A 16741-nucleotide genomic window follows, 5' to 3' on the forward strand; every position below is an offset into this window, starting at 1 on the left:
CATTGTAAATTATGTAGTACGTTGTCCAGCGTCATGGATTGCTAAACCAATCATATTAGAATTCAGATCACTGCAACCAGAGGTGGAAGTTATCCAAATATGGGCAGAGAGGATTGTTCACTCTAATTACATATGACCACCAGGAGATGGTGCCAAGTACATGACTTGACTCAATGATGGCTCAAATGACACAGAATGGAACTGAATGAGATCTCGTTACTCATGCCTGCATGCTTTGGAGAGAGCTTACCTTTAGTCAGTGTTGCATTTGCATGTGTAATTAGTTCTTATGTACAATTATATTGTTTTTATTAGTTTGGAAAGGCTTTTGGACACTTGGAGACATTTTTGGACACTAGGGCTACATCTACATTAATCCGGATACATTTGAAAACGTGTTTTCATTTTCAAAACGCTCTATGTCCACACTGCCGTTTTCAAACATTTTCCAAAAGTTGCTCGTCCACACTGAAATGAATGAAAACTCTTAAATCTCCTTACTGCGCATGCGAAAAATCGCTGTTCCATGTATGAGCTGAAATGCAATTGTCCTCGTGTTTCGTTGCCAGACAGCAGTTCCGAGTAAACTTTGCGCTGCCTGTAAAGAAATAGATTGTGAAGGCTGTACAAAGTAACATTTGTCTTTAACAACGCTCTCAAAGTGAAAAACAGGCACAATAACGCCGCTACAATGTGGGCCCCCATCTTGATTGTTTTGGGTTGAATGGATCACATGATTGCATCACACTGACAACATCTCATCATTTTCAGATATCTCAGTTTTCCCCGTCCACACAACAACGCTAAGACATTTTCAAGATGTTTTCAAATGTATCCACTTGGGAGAGTATTTTCAAAAAAGCTCAGTTTTCGCCAACAAAAATGCCATCTCAGTGTGGACGGAAGGCCAAAATGTAGAGAAAAAGATGCATTTTCAAATAAAAACGTATTAGTGTGGACGTAGCGTAGAAGAAATTATTTTGTAATGCTATAACTTTTGATTGCTTTGTCGTATCAACACAAAATATTACTCAGTTACAGGTGACATGATTGGGAACAAAACAAAAGCAGTTTTTTTGGTGCTACCTTATTTACACCAGATATATAGAGTATAATGTAAAATCAGAAAAATATCCACTAAAAAATAAATAACCAATAAAAAAAATAATAATTTCTGGCTCAGTTTTTTTTTTTTTTTTTTTTTTTTTTTTGCAGTTTCCTAGGCTGAGAGTTGCATACTTTATCATAGTCTATACCATTAAAAAACATTAAAAGCTTTCTTTAAAATGATACCAATTGAGAAAAACTTTTCACCTGCCAAATTACCCACACACAAAAATAAAACTACAACAACAACATAGCTACCACCACCTTTGCATGCTTTTCACAACAGTTTAAGGTTCCTATAGCAGGAGACCACCCCTACCTGACTGAACACCATACTGTATATACATTTACTATGGTAACCACAATTTTTTTTTTTTTTTACAATAAAACTGTGGTAACTTGGTTTTAGCCACCACTATTATTAAAAAGAAAATTAATTGAAATGACAGAGAAATTCTGAAAACATATTACACTGAAAGGAGATCACATTCGACAATAACAATAACTGTGGTTATTATTTGGCAGAAACATTTTTATTATTATTATTATTATGTAAAGGAATTTTGCCATGAAATTTACTGGAGGACCCTACAAAAGTTTGTGAAAATCACAAGTTTTAAATAGTATATCAGAACAAATAGGACAGCTTCATACATATCCAATTTTTGCAAGAGGTTACAAAGATGGATCAAAACTCATGCATTATTAAATTGTAGCAGATTGCAGAGACTGGAACACAGAGTACTGGGACTTGTTTTCATAGTTTTGTCATATTCACCAAGAAGCAGTGAAGAATAGCACTCATTGTCTCAATCTACATTCAGATATGAACATTACGTTTCATTTCTTCAATCCTAATTTATGCTGGTCACATCAACAATCTGTTGTGGTCTAAGATCAAACGAGCTGAGTAAAGCTGTAACATGCAACAACTGGAAATGTTGTACTTCTGAAATCTACTTCACACAAAAACCTAATCTATCCTCGTGATCCGGCATATGACATATGATAACATATTTGAAGTGTCTGCCACGTAATAAACAAATCCCGCTACCAATGTAAACAAAGCGGACGGGTTTACAACAACCTGTTGCAACATTGTATTGGACATAGTTTCACGGTAACTTATGTAACTTAAACATTATGCCCTAAATATACCTGAATATATTTAACCATTCTTAAGACAACCAAATCGAAACTATTATATAAAACACTGCGACGACAGAGAAAACAAGTGCATAAGGATATTTACATACCGATATCGTATTGTTGAGTCGCAGATTGTAGCTTTCGCTCACTCCCGGTGAACTTGCTTCGTTGCCCCACCTTACTCGCACCTCATTGGACATTCGATGCAGCGCTGATCGATGCCCCACCTCACTGGTAGCTGATTGGATATCTGAAAAAGCGCTGCGTCAGTTGTCCAATCGTGCGTGAATGAGGTGTGGCATTGGGGAAAATAGCCCACCACTCATCCGTACCATGAACGAGAATAAAAAGAACACGTCTAAAGTTATCTTTGCGCGCCAAAAAAATAATAATAACTTCTTATTGATTTTCTTACGTGATATTTATATTATCATTATTATATTCTTATATTTTCTTACAGTGATTTTATACACTATGAAGGATCTCTATTACATCAGGGAAGTATAAATTAAATGGGACATTTTGTGTCACTAATCCATAAGCAGTTTTCTTTGTTTGAAGAGTTTGGTGTATGCCAGGAACTTTGGCAGGACTGTAAAGTGGGCTTTCATGGATTTACATACATTAACGTCTAATTAACGCATTGTTTGCACACATGTTGCGCCATCTATTGGATGTAAGATCTGGTTTTAGTGTGTGTCTGTGTGTTTCACATGTTTTCTGAAATAATACTGCACAGCAATACCTAGGAGTAAATGAGAAAATTAAAAACTACCTCAAAACCAAATGTATAAATACAACGAGAAATCTATCTTGATACAATTAGTTGGAGCGATCTGTTTTGTAGAACATCAATTTGTCGTACAGGGGGCGCCAACGTTCTTGTAACTCTTGGCATTATATTTAACAACTGTATATTAACTGTAGTTTAACAGACACACATTTAATTTTTAGTTTTATACATATATATATATATATATATATATATATATATATATATATATATATATATATATACTGTTTTTTTTTATTTTTTTTTTTTTTTTTTATTGACAGTATGACGCAGTGAATTTATGGGTTTGGTTAATATTTTATGGCTATGTTTACATTACATAGCTGAGAATTTGCCCACCAAACCGCAGGGACTCCAAAGTAGGCCTGATGCATCTCTTCAAATACCCTCAGAGTTTTAGCTTTCTGTCTTTGATATTGCCGTCTTCAATCTGCATCAATATCATATGAAACCAGGTATCTGATATCTTGTTTGCAACACACCGCTATCTGTCTGTATGATCACAAAGGCATCTGACAGCCGTGTTAAGGTTACAGGCTCTGTGAACCCATTTCTATCTATCAACCTGTCATGCTTTGAAAAAGCCAGGGACCTTTTTCCTAGAAACCCCCAATTGGGAAGAGAATAAGAAGGTAAAAAAATAAACACAAAATAACTTTCAAGTCACCACATCCATCAGTGAAAGGAAAGATTTATTTTTAGCAGCAGCAGCAGGATGATTTCTTGCGCTCTGTACGTAAAAATGGCAGAGACCCCTGCTGAGATTTCTCAGAGTCCTTAACCCAAACTGCTCACTCTCTCTGCTGTCTGTGTTAGAGCATTGCATAACTGCCTGTGCCGTCTCTCACTGTTGCCAGGGACGGCAGGCGTCTGCCCTCCCGTAGCCCTGCATCTGAGCACAGACATTCTTTTCTTCAGAGAATGCACACAGAGTAAATTGTTGTTGCTCAGATTTTCCCCAAAAAATGCAAATTCTCTCATCATTTACTAACCCTCATGCCATCCCAGATGTGTATGACTTTCTTTCTTCTGCTCTGTCACTGCATACAGTGCAAGTGAATGGTGACCAGAACTTTGAAGGTCCAAAAAGCACATACCGTAAAGGCAGAAAAAAGTTATCCATACAACTCCAGTGGTTAAATCCATGTCTTCAAATCAAATCAAATCACTTTTATTGTCACACAGCCATATACACAAGTGCAATGGTGTGTGAAATTCTTGGGTGCAGTTCCAATCAACATAGCAGTCGTGACAGTGATGAGACATATACCAATTTACAATAACATCAAATGAACACAACACAATTTAAAGTCTAATATACACATAATTACACACAACACAATATACAAATAATAACATACACTGTACAGTATACAATACACACAATATAGATACACATTATTCAATAAAAAAAGTATATATAGTATATATAGAATGTACAGTGGGTTGTATTGTACTGTATTGACATTCAGGCTGTCGGTTGATAGTAAGTTGTTAAGAGAGAATATAATATAATAATAATATAATTTATGACAGTTCGGTGTGAGATATAAGAGTAAGAGTAATAAAGTGCAGTGCTGATGTATTTTGATTGTGGGAGATCAAGAGTTCAAAAGTCTGATTGCTTGGGGGAAGAAGCTATCATGAAGTCGGCTGGTGCGGGTCCTGATGCTGCGTTACTGCCTGCCTGATGGTAGCAGTGAGAACAGCCCATGGCTTGGGTGGCTGGAGTCTCACACACCACCTGGTATATATGTCCTGGAGGGAGGGAAGCTCACCTCCGTTGATGTGTCTGGCAGTTCGCACCACCCTTTGCAGTGCTTTGCGGTTGTGAGCTGTGCTATTGCCGTACCAGGCGGAGATGCAGCCAGTCAGGATGCTCTCTACAGTGCAGGTGTAGAACTGTGTGAGGATGTGGCGGTTCATTCCAAACTTCCTCAGCCGTCTCAGGAAGAAGAGGCGCTGATGAGCCTTCTTCACAACGACTTCAGTGTGGATGGACCATGTGAGTTCCTCAGTGATGTGGACACCCAGGAACTTGAAGATGCTGACTCTCTCCACTGGTGCTCCATTGATGGTGATGGGACTGTGTTCTCTGTCTTTTCTTCTGAAGTTCACCACAAGCTCCTTTGTCTTACTGACGTTGAGGAAGAGGTTGTGCTCCTGACACCAGTGTGTCAGAGTGTGCACCTCCTCTCTGTAGGCTGTTTCATCATTGTCAGTGATCAGACCTACCACCGTCGTGTCATCAGCAAACTTAATGATGGCACTGGAGCTATGTGTTGCCACACAGTCATGTGTGTACAAGGAATACAAGAGTGGGCTGAGAACACAGCCCTGTGGGGCTCCAGTGTTGAGGGTCAGTGATGAGGAGATGTTGCTGCCTATTCTAACCACCTGGCGTCTGCTTGACAGGAAGTCCAGGATCCAGCTGCACAGCGAGCTGTTTAAGCCCAGAGCCCGGAGTTTCTCATCAAGCTTGGAGGGCACTATGGTGTTGAATGCTGAGCTGTAGTTTACAAACAACATTCTCACATAAGTGTTCTTTTTTTCCAGATGGGAGAGAGCAGTGTGTATTGTAGATGCAATGGCATCATCAGTGGAGCGGTTGTTGCGGTAAGCAAACTACAATGGGTCCAGTGATGGAGGCAGCACAGAGCAGATGTAATCTCTGATTAGTCTCTCAAAGCATTTGCTGATGATGGGGGTCAGAGCAACAGGACGGCAGTCATTTAAGCAAGTGATTTTTGATTGCTTTGGAACAGGCACAATGGTGGACGTTTTAAAGCATGTGGGGACTACAGACAAAGAGAGGGAAAGGTTGAAAATGTCCGTAAAAACACCAGCCAGCTGGTTCGCGCACACTCTGATGACGCGGCCCGGAATGCCATCTGGACCTGCGGCTTTACGGATATTCACCCGTCGGAAGGATCGGGTTACATCCGCTACAGACACGGAGAGTGAACTAACCTCTGTGGCTTCGGCCGCGAGAGCTCTCTCCGCAAGGGCGGTGTTATTTCCCTCAAAACGGGCATAAAAAATATTTAGCTCATCCGGGAGAGAGGCAGTGGTGTTCATGGAGTTTTTATTCCCTTTAAAGTCCGTGATGATGTTAATTCCCTGCCACATGCTTCTAGAGTTGGTGGTGTTAAACTGTCCTTCAATCTTGTTCCAGTACTGGCGTTTTGCTGTTCTGTTTTTCGGAGGGTATAACTCGCTTGTTTATGCTCCTCCGCATTCCAGCGGAGGTCCACACATTAAGTGCCGCGCGAACATCGCTATTAATCCATGGCTTCTGGTTTGGATAGATCCGTATTGTTCTGGTCGGAACAAAGTCCTCTACGCACTTTCTGATGAAACACATTACGCTATCAGCATAAAACTCGATGTTGTCATCAGAGGCGGACCGGAACACCTCCCAGTCCGTGTGATCAAAACAGTCTTGTAGCGTAGAGTCTGATTGGTCCGACCAGCACTGGATCGTTCTGAGGGTGGGTGCTTCCTGTTTCAGTTTCTGCCTGTAAGCGGGCAGAAGCAGAATGGAAGAGTGGTCCGATTTGCCAAATGGAGGGTGGGAGAGGGATTTGTAGCCATCTCGGAAGGGAGAGTAGCAATGGTCCAAAACCCGGTCCGCTCGTGTGTTGAAACTAATGTGTTGGTGGTATTTTGGTGTGACTGATTTGAAACTGGCTTTATTAAAGTCCCCGGTCACAATGAACGCAGCCTCAGGGTGCGCGGTTTCCTGTTTGCTTATAATCCCATACAGATCCTTGAGTGCCCGGTCTGTGTCGGCAGTGATAATGACTGCTGTGAATTCCCTCGGTAGCCAGAATGGTCGACACAGAAGCATGAGAAATTCCAGATCAGGAGAGCAGAAAGACTTGATAGAATGTACATTCCTCTGATCACACCAGGATTTGTTGATCATAAAACATACACCACCACCTCTGCTTTTACCTAAGAGGTCTTTCGCTCTGTCCGCTCGGTGCACTGAGAACCCCGCGGGTTCGATGGCTGAGTCTGGAATCCTTGCAGACATCCAAGTTTCTGTAAGGCAGATAATGCAGCAGTCCCTCGTCTCTCGTTGGAAAGAGATCTGCGCTTTCAGCTCGCAGAGCTTGTTATCCAGAGACTGAATATTTGCCAGTAGAATAGTGGGTAGTGGGGGTTGATTTGCACGGTATCTTACTCTGATGAAAACGCCGGCTCTATTTCCCCTTTTCCTCCTGTGTTTCTGCGGCCGGGCAGCACAGACAAAGGGCTCCGCTTGCGTGTTTGTAAACAGCGGGTCGGCATTGAGGAATTTGAAGTCTGGTTTATGGTGTGTAATTGCTGAACCAATGTCCAAAAGTGTTTGTCTGTCGTAGACAATAAGGCAGACAACATCCAAGACAAAAAACATAAGAATTGTAAACAAAACAAACAAAACACTACCATGTTGTGTCGGAGCTCGCAACGCAGCAGCCATACTCGGCGCCATCTTGAGTCCTTCAGAAGCAATATGATAGGTGTGGGTGAGAAACAGATCAAAGTTTAAGTCCTTTTTTAATATAAATTCTCATCTCTGCCCAGTAGGTGGTGATGAGCGTGAAGAATATTAATTGTCAAAAACAAAAGAAGAAGAATGTGGAAGTGAAAGTGGAGATTTAACCTCGCACGACCCCACATCCTCATGTGTGGACATTGTATTTTGGCCTCGATATACACAATACATAAATTAATTTAAACCGACTGAATACGGTTCACAAGACTCTAGAGTGTCATTTAATGGTTAAACTTCTGCCGAGTCATGTGACACAACAAAAGTGCCTCTGGTAAGAAACCTCTTAAAGTTTTTCATTGAAACATGTTTGTCTGTAAAGAGTAGCTTCTCTAGTTTCATTTGATATGCCGCTTTAAAAAAAAAACTCATTCGTTTTTCATGCGTCAGCACGCTGATAAACATCATGTCACATACGTGGATTTTGGGACATTATTATCTTAAAAAAAATAAATAAATAAATAAAAAAAAAACCTTAGTTATTTTGAATAACTTTCAACATTCACACATCTGTGGGTAATTTCGCTTAACTTTAATATAAATTTTGTTATATTTTATTTTGTTATCACTGCACAATACGATTCTATTCATTAACATTAGTAAATGCATTCCTATGTTTACTGTGCATTATCACATTGAGAATCAGTGGGTTCATCCAAAAGCTGAAAAATGTTGCTTTCAGAGGCTTTATGTGGAGTTAGGATGAAAATACATTGCATTTCAAACTTTTTTGAGACCAGTGCAGACATACAGCAGACTGGAAATTTAGTCATTCACTAAACAGGGAGCAAGGGAGCATCCTAAAGCTCTCTATTCAGCTAAGTGCATTCATTCCTAAAATCCAACCAAAAGTTGAGTTTCAGGCTGCAGATGATGTCTGAACCACTCAAGATGTTTGACAGACATGGGACATTGGTAATCAGTACATAGATTCAGAATTTATAAAGTATAATGTTATTTTAACATGGTTGGCAGTGATTGGATGATGCTGGCCATTACTTTGAATCAGAATTAATTATGCTTATTTCTGATGTAATATCTGTAACATCTAAAAAACTTGAAGAACCAATACTACTGGAAACATAATTAACAATTTGATTAAAAAAAATTGGACTTTCTATAGCTTGGTATTATTTAAAATCTCACAACTGAGTCCCACTGTCCACATATGTGGACATCAGTTTTTAGGAAAAAATGTATCATTTTTGTTGTTGTTGGTTTTGTGTTTTGTTTGTTTTTTGCTTGTTTATTAGGTGCTACTAGTTACAAATCAAAAAGGGACATGGAAAATGCAGACAGCAGTCTCGATCAGATCGGGGACCAGTTTGTGTTCTAGAAATGTTCCTTTAGGGTTTTATGTTTAAAAACTATAAACTAACCTTCCCAGAACATTGCTGGAATGTTTTTTGTGTGACAACATAAAAATAATTTATAATAGATCAAAACAAGACATGGCTTGTATACTGATTATTGGTGTATTGTTGCAGTTTGGTTGTAGAAATGTTCCCAGAATTTAGAGGTTAAGAGCGTTAGGAGAACCATAATGCAAAATCTAAAACAAGTGTTGTATTTCAATTAAAAAACCTTTCCTAGGTCTATCTAGAAAAAAAACGTTAAACTCAGTTCCTGGAATAAAAAAATAAACATTTTCAGAACGTTCTGGGAACCAAAAATTGTTAGTTGGATGGACTTTATCCTCTGAGTTGGTTTGTTGGCAAATCTGAGCACAATGTGCAACATTATTGAGATCTCTTCTGAGGACTAGAAGACTTAAAATGTCTCCATTTGCTCTCCATTTAATGCTGTCTAGAAGAAACAAACGAGTGATTAAAAAGATCTCATTTTCAAATCTTTGCTTTCTTTCCTGTCTTCTCGAACCATGTCTATCTTTTAAAGCAGAAATTTATTTTTAAGTCTTGCTACTGATACTTGTATGCATGATGCGAGATAACTTGTAAGAGGAGACCCAAGAGGAGTCTGGCTGATCCCCGGCACGTTCGTCTCATGAGGAGTCAAGGTGAGAGGGAGGAACATTCACATGGTCCCTTGTCTCTCATCCATTCCACATGTTGGTAATTTATCCCCTCTGGTTAACCTACTTTTATCACAATTAACATGCCCAGGGCTTCAGTGTATTACTCTTTTCTTCTCTCTCTCTCTCTCTCTCTCTCTCTCTCTCTCTCTCACACACACACACACACACACACACACACACACACACTCTGAAACTCAGTTCAGTTTTGCTTTTCTCTTGTTTAAAGAAAATTATATGGAGATCATCGACTAGCCATGGAACTCTCATATGACATCAGTGACTATTTGTATGGATCATGGATGTACCACCATCTTCTTTCCATATTTTTATCTGCTTACCAAGATGTCTCCTGCGATCAAAGTCAATAACCGAATCCCAAGATGGCAGATCATATAAGTGAGATTTTATGCCCTGTGAAGTTTAATTGAAACATTGATCTAATAAGTCTCATGCTTGTTTCTGATCCACAGCAATATGCACAGGCTGCTCAAATGTTGTTAAATCTGATGAATACAACAATTCTCTGGGTAGAAATAAACCTGTCCAGTTAAATGAGATTGCTGCAGTCAAACTGCATCTGGATCTAAATGAATCACTCAATTTTATCCATCAGAGCAGCTGCAGCCATTAGCCAAGACACATTAATTCTCTAAATAAGTTCTCAATGAACTCTTTGTGAATCAATGGGTGCTCTTTTGTCTGCAGGTGGCCGCACCGTACAAAGCTGACTAATCGGCTGTGTTTGATTGCTGCATCATGTGGAAAATGATCAATTGCACCTACTAAGTGCTTATTCAATGGTCCATGCGCCTTCGACCTCACCTCGGCCTCTCACGAATTCTAGACTGCCCTGTCCAATATGGTTAATTTCCTGTCAGAGCGAGTTACTGAATACACAACAAACTACGTGGGAATTGGTGACTCAGTGTTAAGACAGATTTGTCTGGGGAACCATATGGAACTCGTGGCAGTTTCTTGAGTGTGTAAAGTGTGTACATTTTTCAATGTTAAAATACTTTCAATCACAGTTTAATGTGCAGAGACATCTATAAGCAAGCCATTTGTAGATTGACTTCCATAAAGAAATTCTGTGGCTCTGTGGTGCTTTGAAAACATTGTTTGGTTTAAAGGTGCAATATGTAACCATTTTCATGTAATCTTCGCCCTTTTATTGCCAATGTGTGAACGGCTTGTAACGCAACTTAATAAATGAGCCCTTACCGGACTTCCTAGGTTGCATATTAAAGCCTGTAGACTGATTTTCATACGAAGGGAGCGGGTCGCTTTTTCCGGGAAAATCCAAAGGATGTGATGTTTATGCACGCTCCCGAGAGCCTTGCCTCAGACAGTAATCGCTTCTCTTCCACTATTCAACAGCTACAATAAGCTGCAACACTAGGTAACGTTATCTTAGAGATGGAATCCAGCAAACGTACGGCTCCCAGCACAACATCGACTCCTACACAAACACTGAGTAAGCCAAAAAACAAACAAAACATTTATCTACCGAATCCCGTCTGGCTAAGCGGGAACGTGATCATGGTTGAGCAAAAACTAGAGTGAACATCGGCAGGGCATTTGATTCCTGGAGGGACCTTCATTCAGTTTTGGGGATCAAAACTGACCCTGAACTGGCGTCCTTCTTATTGGACAGGTAAACTTACATAACTGCAAAACATGTGAAATATAGTGCCATAAGGATCGATCTGTGTAATTTTATCTAAACTACAATACATGAAATGAATGCTAGACAATGTTCAAGATAATGCAAAAAGACCCATTCATTAGTGTAACATAACTTGGTTATACAGAAATACATACATTCTATTATTATAAAACAATAGCGCATCAATATATCAAAATGACAATCAATACTGAATTGTGTCAATGTATTTATAATGTACAGTCTATTTTATAAACCACTACTGTCATCATCCACCAAATTTAGCTAACAGCTATTGATAAAGCTGGCTAGCTAGCTAACGCTGACATAGGCTATCATATAAATGCAATGTACCATGCAAAGAAAAGTGATTACTTCAAACTACAGTCTCGCATAGCCAGACCTATATCCACACTTTGTTTTAGCCCTGTTCCAGCACTGGAGAGTCAAATATAATATACAGTCTCAAAGTTTGTAGTAAAACAATCATAACTGAGTAATTTTAATTATGCTACCTCATCTGTCAGCATGATGTCGGTGAATCACGTTGTGTCTTTGTACGTTACGTCATTGTTTTGTTTGCTGACTCAATCAAGTCCCTGTGGAGTGTGGGCATGAGCACGAGCACGAACAACAGGTAAATCAAGTCCCTGTGGAGTGTGGGCATGAGCACGAGCACGAACAACAGGTAAATCAAGTCCCTGTGGAGTGTGGGCATGAGCACGAGCACGAACAACAGGTAGCTGGCTGCAGTTCACTTAACGGCCACACGTGTCATTAATAACAAGGGTTTCTGAATCTTACATACTGCACATTTAACTTACTTTTATGGTGATTTTGTGGTGCTTTTTAAGTCCTTTTTGAAGCCTGAGAGCTTCTCTTACGATGTCCACTAAAAAAAGAAAGTCCAATGGGTCTTGAACAACATTTGGATGTGAAATAAACTCAAAATTTCTCATGACTGTAGCGTGACTGTAGCATCATTATTGCAAAATGATATTACGTATTTCCTGTTCTGAGGTGATATGTCCAGTTCTGAGGTGAAATGTCCACTGTGTGGTGCTATAAGCAAGTTAAAAGTTCTTCCAACAAGATTAGGTTTAAGGTTATTGCTCTGTCTAGTTTTAAATCACTTTCCTCCCTATACCCTAAACCTTAAACCTAACCAATAGTTTCAGAAAAAGCAAAAGTGACTAGCGGTACAGGTGACAGTGAGCATTATATCTTGGTTTTATAGATTAATTGGTGCTGATAGTTGCTTTTTGGAACTATGGAAAAATCTCATATAAACCTCATCTGGTGAAACCACTTTATTAGGAACACCTGTACACTTACATATTAATGTGATTATTTAATCGCCAATTGTGTGGCAGCATTGCAATTAACAAAATCATACAGATATGGTTCAGGAGCTTCATTTAATGTTCACATCAACCATCAGAATGGGGAAAAAATTGTGATCTCAGTGATTTTGAGCATGGCATGATTGTTGGTGCTAGATGGTACCTGTTGATCTCCTGGGATTTTCAAGCACAACAGTCTCCAGAGTTTACTCAGAATGGTGCCAAAAACAAAAAACATCCAGTGAGCGGCAGTTCTGTGGACAGAAATGCCTTATTGATGAGAAAGGTCAACAGCGAATGGCCAGACTGGTTCAAGCTAACAGAAAGGCTACGGTAACTCAGATAACCACTCTGTACTATTGTAGTGAGCAGAATAGCATCTCAGAATGTACAACACGTCAAACCTCAAGGCAGATGGGCCAAGAACAGAAAGCTGAAGCTGCAGTGGGCACAGGCACACCAAAACTGGACGGTAAAAGACTGACAAAACAGAGCCTGGTCTGATGAATCTCAATTTGTGCTGAGGTACACAAATGGTAGGCCCACTGCAGCCTCAGCTTTCTGTTAACTGAAGGTCCTGATCCTTATTTGCAGGATTTTATGCCTTGCACTGTTGCCAAACGATTGGCTAATTAGATAATCACATGAATAAGTAGGTGTACAGGTGTTCCTAATAAAGTGGTGGGTGAGTGTATATATGTATACTGTATATACTTATTCTGAATGTATATACAAAACGTTTAATCTGGTGAATAAATAGGCTATAAAAACCTAATTTGGTAAATACTTATATAGAGAGCATTGTAACGTCCCCAGTGTAATTTTGGACTTGTTTGTAGTTAAAAGTCCAGCGTAATGCACCAAATCTGATTTTTTTTTTCTGGTTATTATTGGGATTTTGGTTGCACAATAAACTGTTTTTGGGATTTTATTCATTTTGGACTCTTGTAGCCTCAATGTCTGTGCCTGTCACTGTGCCTGGACTTTGGAGCGAGGCGATGATGGTGCCAGGTTGTTTACCGGCTTGCAGTCATGGCCATCGTGGCTTATCCTTCTTATCTGTTTTAATTCTAGTTTCTATCTTTATTATCGTCTTTATTTCTCGCACGGTTTGTTCTGTTCTGGTCTATGATCGTTTGGCTCTTTTAAATTTTGGAACGGAGGTAACTGACTGTTTGATACGCGATCCTGGTGTCAACTGGCGTCTCCCTTCCCATGCTGTGCCAGTCACGCTGACGCAAGTCTGCCACCTGCCTGGGTGTTTGTGCTTGCAGAGGAAACGCAGAAGGAAGCGTCGAAAGCGGGCTGGACGCTTAGTGAGGTTGAAGAAGTCTCGGAGGATTACTTTCTCCTGCTCTGTGGCCTCAGTGCTGGATGGTGTTGAAGTGCTGCCGACTTTGAGGGGTTCATACTTGGTGCCTGTATTTCCGTTTCCATCTGGATCAGGGTGGTGACCATCGCAGACTGTGGATTCGAGGTGGCGGAGTGAAAACCACGGTGCTAACTTAAAAAATCTACATTCCCTGGGTAGCGGTAGGTTGGGAAATGCATATGGTACTTCTCAACTTTCATCTGACTCTATCTCAGTGACAATGGCTCTGATCAATGCAAGAACTCTCTCTAACAAATCCTTTATTCTGAACAATCTTTTTCTCTTGCAAGAATTGGATTTTCTATTTGTTACGGAGACTTGGCTCAGCAACGGCAACATGGCTCCTCTTTCCGAACTTTCACCTCCCGACTGTAGCTACTTTAGCTCCCCTAGGGCAGTCGGTAGGGGTGGGGGCATTGCAGTTATTTTTAAAAACAAGTTTAAATGCAGGCTTTTGTCTACTGAGGTGTTTTGTACGTTTGAAGCTCAGTTGTTTATGCTGAACTCATTTAAATCTGTGTTATGTGCTCTCATCTACAGACCTCTGTCATATCACAAAGATTTTATAAATGAGTTCTCTGATTTTTTATTTGCTATTATTCCTTGCTCAGATAACATTTTAATTTTGGGGGATTTTAATATTCACATGTGTTGTCCTTCGAGACCCCTGGTCAAAGAGTTTGTTAATTTATTAGATTAATTTGGTTTATTTCAGAGTGTTGCTGGCCCTACACATATATGTGGTCATACACTTGATCTGGTTTTATCTCTTGGTTTTTCCATTAGCAATGTGCAAATTGCTGACACTGTGTTCTCAGACCATAAGACTGTTTGTAACAGCTCACAAACAGAAGGGAAGGAGAACACAGGGAAGCAGATTTTTCCAGGCTCAGGTAGGACTTTTAATCGGCCACTTCAATGCTTTACAACTTCACAAACTCCTCAGCTTCACAGGCACGTAATAACTTAAACACATCAGCTTCACTAACATAAAAGATTAAACATAGCAGCTTCAAGAGCACCATGGCCTTCCTTGTGCCAGACTCTCTCTCTCTCTCTGCTGGTGGCGTGGCTGCTTATATGCCGCTCTCCCCATGCTCACTGGAATTAGAGACAGGTGTTACACATAATCTAGCTCAGGTGCAAGTGCCCTTACTGTTTTCTCTCTCTCCAGATGGACGCTTGACAACACCCCCGCTGCTACATATCCCCACCGCCCGACTCAGGCCAGGGAGACATCCGGCATGTCTACCACTCCCCCCACCATTTCTGGAAAGGAAGTTGGCGACAGCCATCTGCGCTCCCGGTCTGTGGACCACACTGAATTTAAATGGCTGAAGAGCCAGATACCAACGGGTGATCTGCACGTTGGTATCCTTCATGCGGTGGAGCCATTGGAGTGGGGCTTGGTCCAAGCAGAGGGTGAAGGCCCGCTCCAACAGGTAGTACCGGAGAGTGAGGACTGCCCACTTGATGGCGAGACAATCCTTCTCTATGGTGCTGTACTTAGTCTCCCTCAGCGAGAGCTTGCGGCTAATGTACAGCACCGGGCGCTCCTCCCCCTCCGCCACCTGCGAGAGTACGGCCCCCAGCCCTCTGTCTAAAGTGTCCGTCTGCAAGACAAAAGGGAGAGAGAAATTGGGTGTATGTAAATGCGGCCCCCCGCAATATGCATCTTTAACCTGCATGAACACCTGTTGACACTGCTCCGTCCACTGGACCGGGTCTGGAGCTCCCTTTTTAGTGAGATCAGTCAGTGGGCTGGTGACATCCGAATAATTAGGCACGAATCTCCTATAATAGCCAGCCAGCCCCAGGAACTGTCTTACCCCCTTCTTGGGCCTCAGGCAGGTCGAAATCGCTGCAGTCTTGTCAATTTGGGGACACACCTGCCTGTGGCCCAAGTGGAACCCCAGATACCATACCTCCACCTGCCCAATCGCGCTCTTCTTGGGGTTTGCTGTGAGTCCCGCTTATCTCAGCAATCTCAGAACCGCCCTCAGATGCTGCATGTGCCGCTGCCAGTCATTGCTGTAAATGATGATGTCATCTAAGTAGGCAGCGGCGTAAGCCGAATGCGGTCAGAGGATTCAGTCCATGAGATTCTGAAACGTAGCCGGGGCTCCAAACAAAACGAACGGAAGTGTCACAAATTGGTGTAATCCAAACAGCATGGAGAAGGCTGTATTTCATGTGAAATTGGTGTCAAGGGGATCTGCCAATAACCCTTTGTCAAATCCAATGTCGAATAAAATCGCGTTGACTTTTCTATAATCCACACAGAACCATACAGATCCGTCGCTCTTAGGAACTAGAACAACCGGGCTGGACCAATTGCTGTGGGATTCCTCTATTACCCCCATATCGAACATTGCATCCATTCTTCCCGGACAATTTTCTTTTTGTGCTCGGGCAGTCGGTAGGGACGGCTATGTACCACCACCCCTGGCTCGTTATCGATGTGATGCTGTATGAGGTTTGTACGACCCGGTAGAGGGGAAAACATGTCTGCAAACTCCTTTTGCAACTTGGCAACCTCTGCGAGTTGATATGATGAGAGGTGGTCTCCGCAAGTGACCGGTGAGAAATGATTGTGTTTTGTATTCACCTCTGGCCCGAGCTCCGCCCTCTCCAGGACTACCATAGCCAACGTCACAGGGACTGCCTCCCTCCACAATTTCAGGAGGTTGAGGTGATATATTTGACGTGCACCCCCTCTATCGGTTCGCTTTACCTCAT

At 41.2% G+C, this 16741-nt stretch overlaps 1 protein-coding gene across 1 annotated transcript in view; it reads right to left on the bottom strand.

Moving 5' to 3' along the window:
* Positions 1–2434, bottom strand: part of LOC127454685 (stonin-2-like) — a 52476-nt gene extending 50042 nt beyond the window's left edge. Inside the window, exon 1 of the mRNA XM_051722050.1 lies at positions 2364–2434. The gene's annotated coding sequence lies outside the window, so the exon portion shown is untranslated. The remainder of the gene's footprint in view (positions 1–2363) is intronic.
* Between the last annotated feature and the right edge of the window lie 14307 nt (positions 2435–16741).

Source organism: Myxocyprinus asiaticus, chromosome 17 (genome assembly GCF_019703515.2).
Source record: "Myxocyprinus asiaticus isolate MX2 ecotype Aquarium Trade chromosome 17, UBuf_Myxa_2, whole genome shotgun sequence".
NCBI classification, from domain to species: domain Eukaryota; kingdom Metazoa; phylum Chordata; class Actinopteri; order Cypriniformes; family Catostomidae; genus Myxocyprinus; species Myxocyprinus asiaticus.